Source organism: Cryptotermes secundus, unplaced genomic scaffold (genome assembly GCF_002891405.2).
Source record: "Cryptotermes secundus unplaced genomic scaffold, Csec_1.0 scaffold673, whole genome shotgun sequence".
Taxonomy (NCBI): Eukaryota; Metazoa; Arthropoda; class Insecta; order Blattodea; family Kalotermitidae; genus Cryptotermes; species Cryptotermes secundus.
In genome coordinates this window covers 901,384-919,710 of record NW_019731277.1, presented here as the reverse complement: position 1 = coordinate 919,710, position 18,327 = coordinate 901,384, and the positions used below count along the sequence as shown (strand labels likewise).

The 18,327-nt window shown below is 44.0% G+C and overlaps 1 protein-coding gene across 1 annotated transcript in view; it reads right to left on the bottom strand.

Moving 5' to 3' along the window:
- The window catches only part of LOC111866880, a 333,488-nt gene that overhangs the window by 262,953 nt on the left and 52,208 nt on the right, over positions 1–18,327 (bottom strand). The gene's annotated exons all lie outside the window — the stretch shown is intronic.

Sequence of the window (18,327 nt, the reverse complement as noted above, 5' to 3'; positions counted from 1 at the left end):
CAATATGGCGATCGGTATAATTCGTTTTAAACAGCTTAAAAATAACTTCTTTGGCATATTTTCTGGCTCTGTCTTTACAGAACTGGTGATTCACCTTTGGAAATATTCTGTATCACCTCCCGCTGGAAACGTGGTGCCCCCCCCTTCCCCTATAAAAAGAACAATTCCGGCGGTGCCCCTCCATTTTGTTTCAGGGGGCATTTTCTAGAAGTCAGGTATAAATATCTGAAGGCTGCTATGCGTGGAATTCGGCTTACAAAATAACATACAGAACTATGCCAGGCTTGAGCGCTATATCTCTTCATCCAGTTAAACAAAATTCCGCGCACTGTTCCTTGAGAGAACGGGTGGGTGCGACATGAAACCAGACTTAGCTGACCGAGCATTTATTTCACAAGGAAATTCTCTGTGATCTCAAAGAGAGTCGGGTCATCTAGCATTCAGCTCAGTACCTTAAACACTTGTTGCTTAAACGTGTCAGCGCTGTCGTCATTAGGTGCAGTGACGTCACTGATGTTACTGCCCCCTAGCTCAGCCGATTGTGTTGACAGACGCCCCTAAAATATTCAAAACTCTTCCTATACGCATAGATAAAGTTGTCCCTATGCTTAAACGAATTAAGCACTAAGCCATGAAGGCGTATGCAGAAGTGGATGTCTACAGCCACATTTTCTTGACCTTGGCACAAGCTGGAGTGGTCAGCTTCACGCCCCTGTCGCNCCATGAAGGCGTATGCAGAAGTGGATGTCTACAGCCACATTTTCTTGACCTTGGCACTAGCTGGAGTTGTCAGCTTCACGCCCCTGTCCCTTTACCCCCAGGGAAATAGTCCCTGATACCCATTGGATAGGCGGTTGGGTGGACTCCAGAGCCAGTCTGGACGACGTGGGGAAGAGAAAATTATTGACCCTACCGGGACTCGTAATCCGACCCCTCGGTTGTACAGCCGGTAACTAGTCGCTATACCGACTGAGCTATCCTAGCTAAACCCGTAAGTATAAAAAAGTAATGAAAAGTATGAAATTACTCATATTACGGGTTATCATGGCAAACGAATTGTTGAACGTTAACAAGCTGCATGAACGTAAATCATGTTGTAGGTCACGAACGAGAGAGCAGTCTTTTGTTACCATGCATCGTGTCTATTATGTGAGTCTGTTCCGACGTAATTTTAACCAACAAAAATATTATGCTAGTATTGCAGTTTATAAGTATTCCGTCAACATGTTTGTATTCCTGATGATGGCCTACCTGTGTCGAAACGTGTTGTGTGTTGGACACTGAAAGCGTTTGTATGTGTACCGGTGACGCCTCAGTTTCCATTTTCATTGGTGTTCATGAGAGATTGGAGTGGATATTTGAATTGTAATAAAGGACTAAGTTTAAGATTCGCAAATTGTGAGTGTTATTCGTAGGAAATGGGGTTAGATCATGGCCTCGATGTGTCATACAATAATACGTAGACCTGGAAATGAATACGGGGGAAAACAACGAAAGTTTATACAAATGTTACGGCTCAACAGGTTTTAACTGACTGCAATAAATGACTATTTCCATGCAGCTGTGTCGTCTTCGGAGCCGAATGCTGTATTTTGTCTGTTAACACTCCTTTGAATGTGTCGTACATTTATTATCCCTGTGTATTGTGGCATGTAGACCCGTTACTAGGAAACGACTATGAAATAAGCAGCCATACAACAGCCGATGTTAGGTAATGACTCTGTAAACAGTATCCGTTACTAGGTAATGGCCGCAACAAAAACGCAAGCAACAATGGAAGAGCTGTCGAGGCGGTGGTCTCTGTGCGGTGCGCGCCGAGTTCATATAACGAAGGCAAGAAGCAGAAGTCATACAGGAACATGAGAATAAACATGTTCGCTGAATAGGACAAGGCGAAGCCAGACGTAGGTAATATAAGAGGCTTAAACTTGGCGGTGGTCAAGCTTACGACCGTTCAAGTGATTAATTTGCCGTTGTAGCGTAAGATACGTAAGTTTGGTATGGTCTGCTCTATAAAGCCTGTACTGACAGAGGACTAGTGTGTAGTGCAAAATGAAGAATTTTCAATAACATGTCATATGTGCGAAATATACACTTGAGGAAAGGCCAAGCATATTCATAAGAAACAAACCCATCCTCTCATCAGAGAGAATGTTACTTAAGGACTATTACCGCAAGAGTTCAGTTGGAAAAAATTTCTGGTCGTGAGCTTCAAGGGGCCTGACGCCAAGACGAACTACCGTAAAGTAACTTTGACAGTTCAGTTCAGTGATCGGTAGGAGACAGCCACGGGAAGTTGCTGGAAGTGTTAGGTCAATTGAAAAATGCAATGACATCGGGAATCGAACCCGCGACCTTCCGGGTTGTAGCATAACAGCAGAAAGCCTTGTCATGGTTACTATTCATAAACACTGTCTGTGTTTCTGAGCAATGTCCCTGCAGATCCCGTTATTGCTCGATACACTTTCCCCCCTTCCTGGGGACAGAGCCCCTTCTGGGTTGGCGCCTTATCACCTCGCACTGCAGTTAATGTTTCGGAAAGTGTCGTAAAAATAGTCCATAAAAGGAACGAGAAGGGTAGTCAGAAATGATGACGTCACTCATACCTTATTCTTAACATTATTGCCCATTGCCCACGTGGTTGATGATGTGGAATTTTTCACAATAGGCATATATATTCCTCAGAGAATTTTGTTGTTAAGATACTCGGAATAGCTAAGTCGGTATAGTGACTAGACCAACGAGGGATAGAGGTTCGATTAGCGTCAGGGGCAAGAGACTTTTCTCCACAGCCTCCAGACCGGTTCCGGGGCCCTCTCTGTCTGCTAGCCAGTACGTACCGAGGCCTCTTTCCCCTGAGGTAAAGCGGCAGTGGCGTGAAGCTAACCAATTAACTCTATCTAGTGCCGAGGTTTTTTTTAATTCTCTTAGTGAGGGGTGGAGTCAAACAGGGTCCACTCGGCAAGGCGGCCACTGATTGGTCTATTGTAACCTGCCCCGGGTGATTATGATGATGGAGAATTTGATGGAATGAAGATTGGCAGGGGAAACCGAAGTACTCGGAGAAAACCCGCCCCAGCGCCACTTTGTCCACCCCAAATCCCACTTGACCAGACCCGGGATCGAACCCGGGCTGCCGCGGTGGGAAGCCAGTGACTAACCGCTTGACCTATGGCACAGCCAATAGCGCCGAGGTTAATACTGAAGCGGCCATAACCCCACTCTCCCATGTGTCTTCATGGAATACTGCTTATTAATTAAGTCAAGGATATCTATCAATGGCTCTACAGCCCTCTGTCGGGCCTTGACCGCTTTTTCAGTTTCTTGATCTTATACACAATCGGTAGGACTCCTTGGACTGGGGATCAGCTCGTCGCAAGGCCGCTACCTGCACTCAGACAACCGTGCCTCAAGTGGGATTCAAATCCACGATCCCAGTGTTTGAGCGGACGAAGACTGTTCATCACTTAGACCGCACGGTCACCTTGATCGGCAGGGGTAATTTTGCCTTTACATATTTCGAAACGTCCACCAGAACAAATGTGAGATATCACGGTTTCCTTTTTTCTTTCTATCTCTCTCTCTCTTGGTCCAAAGAGAGTGTATTGATAATTTAAAGCAGGATGTTGGATTTGAGGTTATCACAGCGGTGACTTTAAAAATTATAGATTAGATTATAATGCCCCCTAGGTCAGACAGAGCCGGACGTTTCGGAGAACACATATCGCATCCGTCTTCAGGTTCGAAGAGTAAGCCAAGCAACTTGAAACGTGCGTGTGCTGCTTTCTTGCTTTGCTTACTCTTGTACGCTGTACGTTCCTCCGAAACGGCGGGCTGTCTCTGAACTACACTGCGTTTCGACACAGATCTTATGTCTTAAAGTGGTATGTTCTGAGTGAGAAAGCGAGCCGGTGGTTTGGTATAGGTATAAGAATGTAATACGAGGCGTGTGTTGATTTCCTGTGAAGCATAGAAGTCATTTGGGTTGCCTGAGTATCAGGGGGTAAGTGAGAGAATTGTATGTTAACGATGTTGGTCTTATGGTCCTCTCTCCCTTTCAACATCTTCAGTCACTTTTATCGTCCTGTTCTCAGCGCAGTCCGTGTAGAGACGGGCTACGGGATGACCGGCCAAGTGGTCGGAGTTCAAGTCTCGGTAAGGGCAAGATTTTTCTCCTCTCCAAATCATCCAAACCGCCTCTGGGGCCCACCCAGCCCCCTATCCAAAAGGGTAAACCGGCCGGAGCTTGCGAAGATCACCACAGTCACAGTTCCTTAGAGTTCATCTGTGAGTCATGTATCAAATATCCGTGCCATGGATACTAATTGTCGATTGTTATATGTTCGTATGTGAATATTCCGATACTGTTCTAACAATGCTGAATCAATTGTTGGCGCACTAGGATCTTCAACGAGAACTTTAAGTTATTCTGGTATGTGGCGCCGTGTAGAAATTATGTAAATCGACGTTTCGGAGGAACATATCGCCGCCAGCTTCATGATCAAAGAATAAGTGAGGCAAGAAACCAGCGTGAAGCAGGAAGAAATTTCTTGCTTGGATTATTCTCCGATCCTGAAGATGGAGGTGACATGTTCTTCCGAAATGCCAGTTGACTTTAACTAACTGTACGGCGTTATATACCAGAAGACACTCTTCATAAACATCTGTGTGATAATCTGAGTTTCTTCCTTTGTAGAAGGTTGTTCGTTGATCCTAAAAACTTAAAAAAGTCAGTAATTTGAAGACAGTAGTCTTCTGGGATGTGGCGCCGTGTAGTGTTAACCGACGTTTCGAAAGAACGTATCGCTTCCATCTTCAGGGTAGAAGACAAGACGAAATCCGCGAGCGAACCAGCGTCAGACAGTCTTCTGTCCTTGTCCGAAACGTCGGTTAACACAATATCTACACGTCGCCAGATCCCAGAAGACTGCTTTCTTCATAGTCAACGCCGTGAAAAGCTCAAATCTTACGAAGTCAGTAATGTAATTAATTATTACGTTAGTTATGGAGATATCCTGTGTAAGGCTACCCCATGTCGTCGTTCTCAATGATGATGAGGTAGTAACTGACAGTTTCCTCTGTAGTATTTGTAGTTCAGTCATGTGTCACTCTTTCAATGTCGCCCTTGTTTATTCTTAGAACAAACAAGATGGCTGTTGACGCGTCATCAGTGAGGCGATGGAGTGGAATGGTGGAATCAGAGGGAGATATTCCACGAATGACAACACTTAGCGTCATAAACGTCTTGTGAAAAGATCCCCTGGCTTGTAGTCCCCTTCCGTGCAAGTTTATTCAACCGCCTCCATCATCCTGTCTCAACTATTGCTTCACTTAATTCCTGTAATGTAATGCGCATGTCAGCGGTTGGTACTTGCGCACTGTCCGTTTTCTTCACCTGAGCTTTCCCAACGCAGTAGGCGCGGTGAGTGGAGTCGAGTTCACTAAGGACCTTCTGTATCCTGTATAACAGCGTTCTAGATACAGTGCAGCTGCAGCCACTGCCCTGTTACTTCCTTCCATATTTACGCGCAACAGAGCAATAGATCTAGAAACATGATCTGTATGTGTCGAGTGCGTTTGTGGGTAACTGGAACATGTACACGTATGAAAGAGATATAGAAAAGTAAAGAGATGAAGAAGGGAACGAAAAAACAAGAAGTTTTGGGAAGAACTAATCACATACACATACTTCCTTTTGATACGACACGGATCATATAGAAAACGAAAGGTCCAACAATTCTTCTATTGTTTCGTGTGTATTATTTGCCGCGTTAAATTTCTTAGCGAACCGTTGCCTAGCAACGACAGCAAACACACTGACTAAATGGAGGGATGTTTGGAGGGATGGCTTCATGTATCATGATATACATACCGGGTTTCATAAAGACTGGGTCAGGTATTAAAATTTGAAAGGGGGGGATGCACAGACACAGAGACAGCATAAGCCTACTATTATTTTCTCAAAATAATGAAAGTATGCTGAAACGGAATGGAAGAAGAAAGGAAATAAAAAGGAAGAAAGAAAACTAAAAACAGAACGTAATATTGTAGTGTACGAGTACATTCCACCAAGAAATTTCTGAATCAAAATTGAGATCATAACTAACTCCATGGAGCTGAGCCCTTATTGAGAAGACGGCAGTTGCGCAGCTACTCACAAATTTCCCAACGTTTTATGGAACCCGAAGGTTTCTTACCGTATTCACAAGAGCCCTCCACTCGTCCCTATCCTGTGCCAGAGGAGTCCAATCCGTATCACCCGATCCTGTCTCTTTAAGATCTATTTTAATATTATCCTCCCTCCTACATCCATGTATTCTGGCTTTCCCATCAAAATCCTATATGCATTCCTCTTCTCCTCCTACGTGCTACATGCCCTGCCCACTTCATCCTCTTCGACTTGATCATTCTAATTATACTTGGAGACGAGCACAAATTATGGAGCTCCTCATTATGCATTAAGGTTTTAATATGTTAAATTAGGTGGTACACTGGGCTTTGCACAATTAATGGATGCTCCATGAGGATAAGAAACCTCGTGAAAAGCGTGGGAATTTTACAGCTTATAGACATATAAGAATTATGCCACAGTATAATCTGGTAAAAGGTAACAGTAAAGTTGTCCCTGTGCCTAATTAATTAAGCACCACAACATGAAGACGTATCGGGGAGTAGAGGTGTAGCTCCATCATTCTTGATATCGGCACTAGATTTAGGTGAGTTGTCAGCTTAATATCGCATCCGCTTAGGGCTGGGTGGGCGTCAGAACCAGTCTAGACGCTACGGAAAAAACTCCTACCCCTGTTGGGAATCGAAACCCGGCCGTTCAGGCCATAGCCCGTCGCTATACCTACTGAGCTATCCCAGTACTACAGACTGAAAGACGAAAATCTGACGTATGACCAAGACCTAGAAGTGAAGTGTGTATTTACCGATGTTAATGTGTCTCAATACAGAGAGCTGCAATATCGACTGTTCCAGTGATAGTCCTGCAAACTCTTTTGATGAGTCATGTTTTAGTTTTGTTTGTGCCTATATATACCGTGTGTTGTTGGCAGCGCCCAAAAGGATGGGTGAGCTTCACACCTCTCAGCGAGTAGCAGTTGCCGGCCGGCTTTGATGTTCATGTTACAGATGTTGTCGGCTCCCCTTAACAGATGGCACTGTGAAAGCTGTCCGGATAGAAAGTGGCATGTAACATTTCTCATTCTCGTGCCCACGCAATTGGCCCCTGCCTGAGGAGCAGTCTATGAATGATGCTACAAATGTATGGAAATGTTAGTAGTTAAGTAGAGTACAGCCTATTTCCTTGAGTAATAACTAGCGGGTTGACGTAGAGGTGACGCTGTAGACTTGCATTAGGGAGATGCTTGGTTCGATTCTCGACGGGGACACCAGTTGTCTTGATTAATCGTATCCGTGGTTTCCTCCAGCCTCTCCAGCAAAATTCAGTGTATTACCACGATTATACGATGATCATTTCCTTCCAAATTATCTCCGAATCATCATTTTTTATTATCCTACCGCTTGACGACAACTTCACCTCCTTTATCAGAAAATTATAAAGTTTCCAACAGACCAACTGACCAACTAAATAATTATCTCTGTAACAAACAAGTTTGTTAAGCGACAGAGCGAATAAGTGATCGTCAGACTATTTAACATTAAGTAAGCAACCAAGCTGATTTAACTAATTAAGTGATTAACAACCTAATTTACCGACTGAACGATTAATCGACCAACTGGTCCTGTCTGTATCGGAGGCCTAATGTTGAACACGGATTACACTGAGCGGACTGGCGTTAGGGTAAGGTTCTGGAATCATATTCGGGAGGTCCTCATTTCGAATCTAACCCGACATGCAGGTTTATCTAAATTGTCCTCACTTCTAGACAAATGTCCTCTCGTCTTCTAAAAACATAAAAATTAGAATACACAGAACTATAGTTTTGGCTGTGGTTCTGTATGGGTGTGAAACTTGGTCTCTGACATTAAGAGAGGAACATAGACTGAGGGTGTTGAGAATATTTAGACTGAAGAGAGATGAAGTGAGAGGAGGTCGGAGAAAACTGCACACTGAGGAGCTTCATAACTTGTACTCTTCTCCAAGTATAATTAGAATGATAAAGTCAAGGAGATTGAGGTTGGCAGGGCATGTAGCACAAATGGCGAGACGAGGAATGCGTATAGGATATTGGTGGGAAAGTCAGAAAGATGGAGACCACTGGAAAGACCAAGACGTAGATGGGTGGACAATATTAAAATGGATCTTAGATAGATAGAATGGGATGGTATGGATTGGATTGATCTGGCTCAGGATAGGGACCAGTGGAGGGCTCTTGTGAACACGGTAATGAACCTTCGGGTTCCATACAATTCTAGAAAATTCTTGAGTAGCTGCACGATTGGCTGCTTCTCAAGAAGGGCTCAGCTCCATGTAGTTAGAGCTAGACAAAATGCCAGGTAGTACCTCCATTAAACCATGACCGTTTCCTTCTAAATCCTTTTTTAGTTCATCATTTATTTGTTAACATATCAGTCGAAGCTATATGATCGTTACCCACAGCCTGATAAAATAATCCACACAGAAAAACAGAATGAATGTGCCACCATTACTGTTGCTAGTGGCAGGATTCGTGCATTGTTAGTGGACATAACCGGCTGTTGTTCGGAATTTACCAGCGCTTACTGGCAAGCTGAATCCTCTTGTTGTGGTATATGGATTCAGGTAACGCGAACCCGCTATAGCGTATGGGTTACCTGTGGTAATTGTGGGTAATATACTACGTAACAACATACCTCTGGAACACTCACACAGTGTCCGTGGCCAAGTTATCTCCTTAAAAGAACCCGTTATTACGTGAGCAGCTCGTGTTTCTCAACAATTTCTAAATACTTTACCTCACAGTTTAGTGTTCTTGTTTCTTAAAATGCTGACCTTTGAAAATAAAATCATTTCCTTTTGCTTTTTCTATGAAGTTTGCCATTTTGTGTCCCTATGCAAGAATTATGTAAAGTTATAAAAGTTCTCCCTGTGCTTAACTAATGAAGCACTAAGCCATGAAGGCCTATGAAGGAGTGGATGTATAGATCCACATTTTCTTGAAGGTAAAATCATTCCTGTACTAAATTAATTAAGCCCAACGCCACGAAGACGTATCAGGGAGTGGAGGTATGTCTCCACATTTCTTCACTTCGGCGGTAGACTTAAGTGAGCTGTCAGCTTCACGCCCAGGCCGCTTTATCGGATAGGAGGTTATGGAGAGAAGAAGAGCCTCAATAGCTCAGTCAGTATAGGGATAGGCAGATGGGATAGTCGACCGAGGAATCGGGATTCGATTGCTGACAGGAGCAAGAGGTTAAGAATAACGGAGCTATACTTTCACTCCCCCGATATTTATTCATGGCGCGATGCTTAATTAATTAAACCCTGAGATAACTTTCCTTTTTTCCTCTCCCCACTCCACCCGCAATGCAAGTATATAGGCCAAAACTGTGTTTCTCAAGCAGTGAGACGTAGCTCACTTGTCTATATGACGGGAACTTCTCATTAATGTTTAATGTAATGTATCAAATATTCGTTATTCGTCGATCCTGAAGATGGAGGCAGTCGTACCCTTCGAAATATGTATTGTTCTTGTTAATATCCTAATTTTTGCCCCCTCTAGAACAGCACGATCGGGAAGTGTTTATTAAGATTGGAATTCCACAACAATGTGTAGAGCTTCAGAGGAACCATTTAAAGCTCAGTGGTTACTATATGTACCACCCGCTTTAACATACTAAAACTCTGCACTCTGCCCACACAGCGTGTTTTTGTGTTCCGTATGGTTCTCACAATAAACAGCGATTATTTCCCTAAACAGCATTAACCGGTTGAGCGTTGTTATGGAGACGGAGTGTGTTTCCTGTGAGGTACGGACTGAATGCATATAGTATTCAGAAGAAACTCAGTCTTTAAGTACGAACTGAACTCTGCACTCTGCCCACACAGTGTGTTTATGTGTTCCGTATTGTTCTCACAGTAAACAGCGATTGTTTCCCCAAACAGCATTAACCGGTTGGGCGTTGTTATGGAGACGGAGTGTGTTTCCTGTGAGGTACGGACTGAAATCTCAGTCTTTAAATGGTAAAATTTCGTGAGATTGTTAACCAGGCTCGTAAGCCCCTGTGTTTAGTTAGCAGAGAGCATAACCGACAGGAAGTTTCCCTGCTGTAAGTTCGGTACAAGGAAACTGGGATATTGAATGCGGTCTGGTTGAGATGGATAGAACAATTCAACAGAGCTAGGCGCCAGAGAAATTTCTTGGCGAATTTCCGACCTAAATAGCATTCTTCCAGACCCTGGAACTTGACAGTACACCTCGCACAACCGCTGGAACAATAAAAGTGACATATATACACGTGTCTGCAGTTCATAAGAATTTCAGTAGAACTGGATGAATCTTGCGGGTCAGAGAAACGTAAGTGCAGGTCAGAAAACAGTACACACCGCGCCGGTCTGCACAGTGATATCACGTCTGGTTTATATTGTAGAAGTATTCGGTTCATTCCTCGAACAAAAGAACTGCCTGGCAACTATCAATTGAGTTCTCTCAATTCGGCCTGGAGTCCTCTCTATATAGCCTTGGGTCGGATCCAACAAAAACACCGCCTCCAGCACTTTTTCTGTTGACGTTATGAGCAGTTGCCTAGCGATAGCTCGGATATCGCTGATGTGTTTACCGGCCGTTACCAAGAAAAGGATCTAATATAACCGCCCATCTCACGATCATTGCATAGCAACGGCAGTTGTCTCGTTTGTTTCTAAGTCTTTCCTTAGCAACGGGTCTATACATCACAATTTATTAGCTACGATGGACAAAGTCCAGAAACCTAGAAATTATGAATGTAATGTACTATCATCAGACTAATAAGAGCGTCGTTAAATAATCAATCCTTTGTAAGTGAACTAGAGGACTCTTGAGGATGACTTTACTCCATGTTGTAATGATGATGATGATAAGGTAAAGCTATCCCTGTAGCAAGCCGTGAAGGCCCATATGGTTGTGAGACGTCGAGGCTCCCACATTTTCTAGACAATCGGCTCACAGATGGCGGTGAGGTTGTCAGCTTCACACGCCATCCGCCCTGTACTCCCCAGGAAGATTTCTGGTACTCATTTCTGTTAGAGGCTGAGTCGACCTCAGGGCCTTATTGCAGCTGAAAGGATTAGGTTACTTGAAAAATTCAGAGACTTCATCGGGATTCGAATCCGTGACCTTCCGGCTTGTAGCACAGTACCTCAACCAATTGCGCCATCGCGTACCCCGAACACTAATAATAATAATAATAATAATAATAATAATAATAATGATAAAGATAAATTTGTCCCTGTGCTTAACTAATTAAGCACTACGCCATGAAGGCGTATGAGGGAGTGGATATGTAGATCCACATTTTCTTGACCTGGGCACTAGTTTGAGGTGAGTGGTCAGGTTTACGCCCTGCCGCTTTACCCCCGGGGAAAGAGCCCCGGTACCCATTGGACAGGAGGTTGGGTGGTCCCCAGAACCGGTCTGGGCGACGTGGAGAAGAGAAAATTCTTGAGTCTACCGGTATTCGAACTCCGATCCCTCCAACCCGTAGCCAGTCGCTATACCGACTGAGCTATCCGGCTTCTCAATAATGATAATAATACGCCTAATAACAGTAACACCAGGCTCTGAACAGAGGAGTCTGAAAGTAGTGAGATGCGTACCCGCCCCCTTGACAGCTCTCAGTCCGTGTTGAGTCTCTCACATAAATCTACGTGATGAGGGGCTGACAGTCTGCAGCGGCGCCCTTGTTCACTGGCGGACTGCAGCTTGGCAGAGAGACACTTTCCTGTGGCGGGCACCTGTATGAACTCCTTCCTTCCTCCATATTTGTATTTCTGTTTGCACCGCCTCGTGTACACGTGACGTGATGTATTTTTGTTTCTAGGATTTGAGGTCCTCTCGTCTCCTGTCTAAACACATAGACTGAGGGTGTTGAGGAGAATATTTGGACCAAAGAGAGAAGAAGTGACAGGAGGTTGGAGAAAACTGCATAATGAGGAGCTTCATAACTTGTGTGTCTGTCTATCTCTCCCTTTTGCTCTCACTTGGAGCATAAGAAATCAGCGAAAACCTTCGTTTCACTTCAGTTTCTTTAATCGTAGACAGTCGGTACGGCTCATTTTAAAGGGAATCAGCCCCGACGCAAGGCCGTTACCTACATAGAACAACACAAACATGGACATCCGTGCCTCAAGTGGGATTCGAGCTAATGATACCAGTGTTTGAGAGGGCGAAGACAGTTCATGACTTAGACCGCACTGCCACTGTGATGGCTTCATAACTTGTACTCTTCGCCAAATATAATTAGAATGATCGAGTCAAAGGATGATGAGATGGGCAGGGCATGTAGCACGTAAAAAGGAAAAGGGGAAATGCATATAGGTTATTGGTGGGAAAGTCAGAAGGAAAGAGACCACTGGGAAGATCAAGGCGTGGGTTGATGGACCTATACACTCTATGCAACATTTGAGCCGGTTGTTCACAGTTTCTATGCTGGAATCCAGAAACTATTTGCAGTTTCTTCAGTGGAATTAATTTGCGATGCTATGTATCTTTCTGTTTTCAACTCTGATTTATTTTTCAAAATGCAAGAGCTCTGATTTCCATAACCTCCCTTACCAAAAGTACCCATACTTGATACCGGTAGCCATTTGAGGCAATTATCCATATTATCTTCAGCGTTTTAATAAACAGTTTACCATATATTACGATTCGATTCAATTAGAGACTGTTGTTATGAATCATTTACACTGTGGCGTTCTCCCAACCCGTCCCCCCTTCCATGCATGCAACCATGATTACACAGAACTTTAATTTCCGTTAAGTTGGACAATCAAAACTTGACAGAAGCTTGAAGTCCGTGGTTTTTGATCAACAAGGTGGAATGATCATCCTTCCTTAGCTGCGCGCATGTTTTAAACAATGAACTGCACTAACTACGTCAATAATCACCCTCCATTTCTAACCCCTCTCTGTCTCTCTGACCGCTTTTATTAATGTCCGTGGTGTTAGTTCTGGCCGCCCTCAATAGAGTTCGCAGTAGGTCCGGTCGAGTCCACTATTCTGAGATGGGGGACTGTAAGAGTGTCCGTGCATTATAGCAGGCCTTGGTCACAGAGCGTCTCGTTAACTCCCTCCCACAATACAGCTACAACCACTGCCCAGTTAATTCTTAATATATCGGGCATCCGGATGAGAGGTATCCAAAATAAAAAAAATATATATATATCGGAAACAAATTATCATACACGTATCCGGTTTGTGTCATCTGAAAGGAAAACTCTGAAAGTTTCTGTTCCATGTCCGGCTTCTGCGCATGCGCCCCCACATTTCTGCCACCATGTTAGGAATCATCTGGACAGAGAGATGACTGGGATATGAATTGGCAGAAATGTACCAATCGCTTGGCCTCCTAGGTCGCCAGATTTAACCCCAGTGAAATTCTTCTTGTGGGGTTATGTGAAGAACATTGTCTACCAGGTTAAGTTCAACAACCTTCAACACCTGAAAGCCCGCATAAGGGACGCTGTGGCTACGGTTAACACCAAACATGCTTCAAGTATGGATATTTGTCCTGTCACGAAGGGAACCCCCATTTACATTTATTGAGAAAGTTATACAAACAGAAAAAAAAAACTTTGATAGTTTCCCTTTGTAGTGGTGTAACCCATAAATGTGTATAATTAATATTTTCTGAGATATAATTATTTTATTTTGGATACGTTTCACCCAGACACCCGGTATTTCTCAACAATTCTGATGCGCAACCCAGTGGCCAGGTATAAAAGTACGGCCTGGATATAACCTACAACATTAAGTGAAGGGCAAATTAAATAATTCTGTATACACATAAAAATATTTGCAAGAAAAACCATCTTGTCTCCCTACAGCAATTTCGGTGGATATTAGCTCTATTTTGCTTCTGCTCACAAAAGAACAAAGAATGTTGACCCCTACTCTAAAATTTACTGAGTCGTTCCAGTTAACTCTAAATTCTTCCGAAATATTTTTCAGCTTTGCTACACCGAGCAAGATATTGACGCTTCTAACTTACAATCGGGAGTTGTTTGGATCAATTCTCGGTCTGGGTACCGAATGTCCTGAGATCCTTCATACTCTTCCTCAGTCCCCACAGGCAAATGTCGGGACAGTACCTCAAATTAGACAACAATAGCCTCCTTCCACATCCCTTCCGATTTATTTTTCATTTCTTTGTTTCCTTACCACTGCAGCCCCAGTGGGCCTAGGCCTACATCTATGAATTTCTCCGTTCACTTGGGATTTTCTAGATCATACACATTCGGTAGGACTCCTTGGGCGGGTGATCAGCTCGTCGCAAGGCCTCTACCTGTACATAAACACAGACAAACGTACACACACAAACTAAACATCCATGCCCTAAGTGGGATTCGAACCCACGATCTCGGTTTCCAAGCGAGCGAAGAAGTACATGCCTTAGACCGCTCAGCTACCGTGACCGGCTTATTTTTCATCTATAATTAGATGAGAGATGGATTTTCACTTCTCTACAGAGTCCAGACTGGTTCTGGGGCCCACGCATGCTCCTATCCAGTGGGTACCGGTGGCTCTTTCCCGCGGGTGTATAGCGGCCTGGGAGAGAAGCTGACGACTCACCTCCATCTAGTACCGAGATCAAGAACGGTGGAGCTATACCTCCATTTCCCCATACGTCTTCAAAGCGTTCTGCTTAATTAATTAAGCACGAGGATGGGTTAACTGCAGGGGAGAAACAATGTCTTATAAGCGGATACTTTTCTATAAATCGTGTTGTCTTTTTAACATACTTTCCTAAAATAGGCTTATGCAATTTCTATGCTGTCTGTGTGTCTGTGAATATCGTCCAGCCTATTAACTTCTGAATGCCTGAACCAATCTTTATGAAACTTGGTATGTATATCATGGCAGTTCACCTCAACTAAACGGCGTACGTTATAAATCATTCACTTCAGTCTGTGTGTCTGTATGTGTACTCCCTTACTGTTGCTAGGCAACGGCTCGGTAAGAAATGAATACACATGCAACAATTGAATAATTGTTGTACTCGTCGTTTTCTATTCGGCCCTTGTTTTATCAAGGAAAGTAGGCGGTTGGGTGTTCCCGAAACATTTGTTGAGGTATCGGAGATTTGTGCTGTGACCTGTTGTAATAAGGAAGCGAACTCAACGCAGTTGTTATTAGGCCGTGCCTATATTTCATAGCTTCGTAAAGCGCATGTTCGTGTATTTGGCTTTCCGAGTAATAATTTTTAATACGCTGACGGAAACATGAATTCTCTTCAGCTTACCAAGATAACATTCCTGGTAAGTTTATTGACTCCCCAACATTCTTTGGTTAATAACACGTGATTTTTTTATTGCCAGTGGGATGGGACTAAGTCCCTTGTACTGTGGCCACTTCTGGCCTATTGTAACAGCCCCAGATAAGAGGTGAGGTTGATTGTGGAGCAATTGGTGGAATGAAGATTGGCAGGGGAAACGTAAGTACTCGGAGAAAACCTGCCCCAGCGCCACTTTGTCCACCACAAACCCCGCTTGACCAGACCCGGGATCGAACCTGGGCCGCCGCGGTGGGAAGCCAGAGACTAACCGCTTGAGCTATGGCGCGGCCAGGTTGGAGGTTGGACGCAAATTATAAAATAAAGTTATGATGAGAAGAGGTTTAGGTCTAGCTTGGTTCCAAGCACTATAGAGTGTATGAATGTAGTTATCTAAGAATGCCTTCTGTATCACAGGTTACAACAGCAGGAATATTGTGCATTATAGCGAGTAATAAATTCTACCCATTACAACTCTATTTTCTAGCCATAAAGGTGTATTTACCAGGTAAAATACTAGCCGAGTGTCATATGATAAAAGTTTTAGTGTTACCCTAACCTCGACGAATACGGACCGTCACTAGGCTTCACTCCGAGAAGAAACGAAGCAGAGGCTTCGCAAACATGTTGCTTTCTTGTATGAAAATAATCTGTCGGTTTTATATCTCTTCCTTGTAGCCAATATGAGAGTAGACAGATCAGAGTGGAGCTCCCTGTTGTTGTTGTTGTTATTGGAGAGTGTGGGTTTCCCCATGCACTTAGACCAGATATTGGTCCATTGTGCGTCCCCCTGTGATATTCTATTAGTCTCTATACCCTACCGGTACTGGTGCGTGCCATCAGTCCCGACTCAGCCAGCGAGTTCGGCCTCTACTGGCTCAGCGGTATCTCGATGCTTCCCCCATCTACCAGAGGCGTTAGAGACACTTAAATCTAACCAACCAATGAACGTACTAGTTTGTTTCTTTTTCGTTTCTTTGTATGGGGGTGAGACTGAGACCACTTGGCACGTGGGCCACTAACGGGCCTATTGTACCAGCCCCGGGTGAAAATGATGGTTATTGTGGAACAGTCAATGGAGTCAGAATTGGCAGGGGAAACCGAAGTACTCAGAAAAACCTGCCCAAGTGCCACTTTGTTCACCACAAATCCCACATGATATGGGTTCGAAACAGGGCCGCCGCAGTGGGAAGCCGGCGACTAAAGGCCTGAGATATGGCACGGCCAATAAAAGTACCAACCAACCATTGAAAGTACTACCTAACTAACAGACATAACTGATAAGTGTGATCCAGCACTAATACTTTAGATCTGTATTCTCAAGGTGCTGGGTTCGAATATTGGGCGTAACACCCGGTAACCTGACTGAGGATTTTCGACTTCTTTGTCCCTGAAGACAGATCCCGGTGTACAACCTTGATCAGGCCACGACTGTTCCCCTCCAATCACGTGTCATCCTACCGTATGTACCTCAGCTGTTCACATCGTCGTGAAACAAACCCGAAAAGACGCAGTTTCTTGTAAACCTAGTCCTGAAATCGGTGGGGGGGGGGCTCATCCTTTATTGACATACGATTGGAAAATAATACATCAGTATACTGAGGCGCTATGCTACAAGCCGGAAGGTCGCGGGTTCGATTCCCGATGAGGTCATTGGATTCTCCAATTGACCTAATCCTTCCAGCCGCATTGTGGCCCTTGGGTAGACAACATCTAACAAAAATGAGTACCAGGAATCTTCCTGGTGGTAAAGGGCGGCCGGCTCATAAGGTTGACAAACTCACCACCATGTGCGAGCCGAGTGTCTAGAAGAACGTGGGAACCTCGACGTCTCACAAACCTATAGGCTTCCAATGCCTGTTACAGGCATAACTTTACATTTTACTAACATCCGTATGTCGCGCCATAGCTCAGGCGGTTAGTTGCTGGCTTCCCACCGCGGCTCCCCGGGTTCAATCCCGGTCTGGTCAAGTGGGATTTGTGGTGGACAAAGTGGCGCTGGGGCAGGTTTTCTGCGAGTACTTCGGTTTCTCCTGCCAATCTTCATTCCACCAATTGCTCCACAATCACCCTCACCTATCATCTGGGGCTGGTACAATAGGCCAGAAGTGGCCCCAGTACAAGGGACTTAGTCCCACCCCACTGGCAATAAAAAAATATTCGTGTGTTCTTGATTTAACATATTTTTGTATCGCGGAGGATAAGATGGGCGGGATACATAGAACGCATGAGAGAAACTCATGCAGTATTCTACATGAAGAATTAAAATAAGATTTGGGACATATGGACATAGATCGGATGATAATATTAAAATGCATTTTAAAGCAATTGGATCTGAGATTTGTTTTAAGTTATCTGGCTCACAATATGGTCCAGTAGCGGGATCTGACGGATATGGCAATGAACTATCGTGTTGCACAGAAGACGAGGCTTTCTTTCTGGGTGAGTGACTGTTACGTTTTCAGAAAAAGAACTCTGTTATAGAGTAGAACTGAGTCATCTTGAGTACTGATCTGACTCTCTGTATTCTAGTGCCCATATCTGTCATGATTTGAAGATGAAAGAATGTAACACTGTTGGTTTGTAGTACCCTATGGGATGAATTAGAAGCAAGAAAATATTTTAACTGAATGCCAAGACCCATCTTAGAACTATCTGTAGAAATATCAAGGCTGCTTATCGATAAATATGGCCATAAAGGAAAACCCCAGTACTTTTCTCAAATGACCTTGAGACAACAACTGAAGTATTTCACGTGAAAGCACATAAACATCAGTATGTCACACTTGCTGACATCTATTGATAGAAGTGTTATACTGATTATGAAGCAGCCGATCTCTTCGGCTACATCGGGTTTAAAGCAAGTATTCCGCGCCGATGTAGTCGGAACGTGGCGTGCAGGGGGTTAATGCA